Source organism: Callospermophilus lateralis, chromosome 7, assembly GCF_048772815.1.
Source record: "Callospermophilus lateralis isolate mCalLat2 chromosome 7, mCalLat2.hap1, whole genome shotgun sequence".
NCBI classification, from domain to species: domain Eukaryota; kingdom Metazoa; phylum Chordata; class Mammalia; order Rodentia; family Sciuridae; genus Callospermophilus; species Callospermophilus lateralis.
In genome coordinates, this window is record NC_135311.1 from 108,479,123 (window position 1) to 108,482,531 (window position 3,409).

The following is a 3,409-nucleotide window of genomic DNA, read 5'->3' on the forward strand; positions in this document are numbered from 1 at the left end:
AGATGAGGTAATAAGAGTGGAACCTCTAAGATGCAATTAGTGGCTTTTTCAGAAGAGGAAGAGAAACCCAAGCTATCAAATTTGCTCGATCTACCACGTGATGTCCTGTGCTGCCTTGGAACTCTGCAGAATTGCTTTCAAAAAGAAGACCCTCATCACATGCAGTCCCTTGACCTTGGGATTTCCAGCCTCAGGACTTTAAGAAATAAATTTATTTTTTAAATAAATTACTTAAGTCTGTGATAGTCAATTATAGCAATGGAAAACAGACTAAAACAGAAAAGGAGAAAAAAAAAATCCAGGATGAGCAGCCGGGTTGCACACATCAAATTTATTTATACCCATTGGCCTAAACTTGGTTACACAGTCATGCATAGCAAGAGCATTTGGGAAATATAGTTTAATGGGATAGAGTTGGGAGTTTTCACTGCAGTTTCTCTAACTTGGCTCTATCATGTATATTGGGAAAAGGGTGAAGATACCTTGTCTTTTTGTTCATAGGCCCCTGGAACACAAAGAGTCACATCCAGGCCTGATGAAGAGAAATGTGCATAAGTTAGAGATACTGGTCCTTTAGCTAGCTAGACATTTTGTTAGCATCCTTGAGGAAGGGGTAAATGTCTTATATTTGGGAAGAAAATAAACCCAGACATTTGGTGGCCCAAGGAATGAGCTGGTGCAGAGAGAGGTAATATTGTAGTCTTAAGGAGGTGAGTGGCCCAGAGGTAGGAGGGTGGTTTGTTCTACAGGGTCCTGCAGTCATGAGGCTCCTTCTCTCTAGTTCTGCATCTTTAACACAAAGCCTCAGCTAATGGTCTGAGCTAGTGGTTCTACTCCTGTCACCACATCTGCCTTCAGTAAAGTAGGAAGGCAGTAGAGGGGAAAGAGAGATCATGGACCTTTTATTTTTAAGGTATTAGCTGGAAGTTGTGCATATCACTTCTGCTTACAGCTCTGCCCCAAATCTAGTTCCAGCAGGCATCTAGTTAAAAAGGAGATTAGACAATGCAGTCTGTAGCTGGCAGCTTTGCATTCAGCTAGACCTTCTATTTCTGTAGGAGTGAACAAAGCGCGAGGAAGGACTGTTGCTGAGTCATCTCTGCCACAACCAACTGGCCATTGAAGAAGGGACTGAGATGGGGCTTTTAAAATAGAAATAGAAGTAGTATCTGGAACAGGGTTCACCACATTCACAACATTTAGGGTTCAGTAACCAATAATCAGCCAGATTTCCAACAGACATACAGGTTAATTTATAAAGAAAATCTCCATTCAGGTCCATCACAAGTATGATTACTGATGTAAGTTCCAGAATGCTTTAAGCACTCATGACCACAGCCACTGTGATCACATAAGCTCCTCTGTTGTCCTTGGCACTTGGCACTAAAGCACTGTGCATAGATCACCAGTTAAACCAGTGAAGTTGGTAGTTGAGGGTCTTTCACAATCATACAAATGGATACAGAGGAGACAAAAAGAAAGTAGGAACTATGTCAGAATTATGTGAACCTGTTAGATACTTTTTTTAGGAGGCATTTGGAATCACTATATTTGAGGGCAAAATCCTATCTATACCCTCATACATCTTTGGCAGTATATGGATTTCATTAAATCCAAGATGGTGGATTTTCCATTTGGCTAAGGGAATTCTTGATCCCACACACAAGTTACTCTCTCTCACACTAAACTTTTGCTCTTATTACAGCTCTCAGGTCTGATATCCTTCACTACAGGATTTCCCTATATTCAAAATGTCAAAAGGCAAAGCACTGATGGATGTCTGGTGATCATGAGTGTTATCAAAAGTGTTTCCATGGTTGGATGTGATAGTCTTGTAACCAAGGCTTCACAAATCTTGGATTATCTCCCTTTACTGATTCTGTACTTTCAACCAATTAACAAATTCTATCTACTCTACCAAACACCATCAAAATCCTTCTCACATCCATTTACCTTCAACTTCACTGCCACCATCCTTGTCAGGCAGCATCATCTCTTACCTGTACCATCATAATACCTTTTTTTTTTTTTTTTTTTTTAAAGAGAGAGTGAGAGAGGGGAGAGAGAGAGAGAGAGAATTTTAATATTTATTTTTCAGTTATCGGTGGACACAACATCTTTGTTTGTATGTGGTGCTGAGGATCCAACCTGGGCCACACGCATGCCAGGCGAGCGCGCTACCGCTTGAGCCACATCCCCAGCCCATCATAATACCTTTTTGACGGGGCCCTTTTCTTTGTTTCCACTCTTGCTCCTCCATATAACAAATGCAAACTTTTCTAACTTCAAGTCCTACCTGTGGTGCAAAACATTTAAAGGGCTTCCGTTACCCTTAAAAATTAGTCTAGATTTCTGAGTAGGCTTCAATGAGTGATGGATCTGGAAATTATTAAGAAATTCCCCATTCAGGCTTCACAAGAATGGCTAGCACCAGAAAAATATGTGGAATATTTTTGTAATATTCAAAATGAAGGCTTTCTTATTCAAGAATCAAAACTCAGAAAACATAAGGAAAAACTTGTATATGTCTTGGGTCATGAAAATGAAAAAGTTTTGCATGGTAAAAGACATTATAAATGCAGTTTAAAAGAAATTAAAAGAATACAAAAAGTTATAATCAAGGATTATTATCCACAATATATAAAGAAAACATATGAGTAAATAAGAGAAATACAACATCATAGAAAAACAAACAGATGATGTGCAGACAAATCAAAGTGAACAAATCAAAGATAAATGGTTAATAGGCACATAAATGGCCAATAGATACATTTTTAAAATTATAATAACTTATATATATAATGAGGAAAATAGTCAAATAAGTAATAGAATATTCATATTATAGAAAACCATAAATCCTTGGAATGAGAAAGACTTTTATTAAGTGAGAAAAGCAAGAACAATATTGATATGAACCCATTGGTAAGAATACATTCCTATGTGTATATATGTGAAATATATAGGAAAAAATATGAAAGAATACATACCAAATTATTCTTTTTTTTTAAAGGTAGTAGGATTGGTCAGGGCATTCAGTATGGGCGAGGCAAAATGAAATTTTTAATTTATTCTACATGCTTTTCTAATGTTGAATTTCTTTTACAGCAAATATTTATATATTCACCTATCGAGTAATTCTAAAAACTTTTTAAAAAAACAACAGAATATGTTTGGAAGTCACTTAGCAAAGTGCTTGGTATATAGTATTAATGATAGTTGGAATCACACAAACAAACAGTGTTAGGAGTTACCTGGAAATGTCCTTAGGGAATGTGCAGCTCTACAGATATCTCTTAATCCATCTATCTCCAACCCTCTTACCGCATTTTGATTCCTCTCTATTTGCTTGAACCATTAGCTGTAAATGTAACTTAAAAACAAAGTATATTTAGTCATTATACTTGTGGAT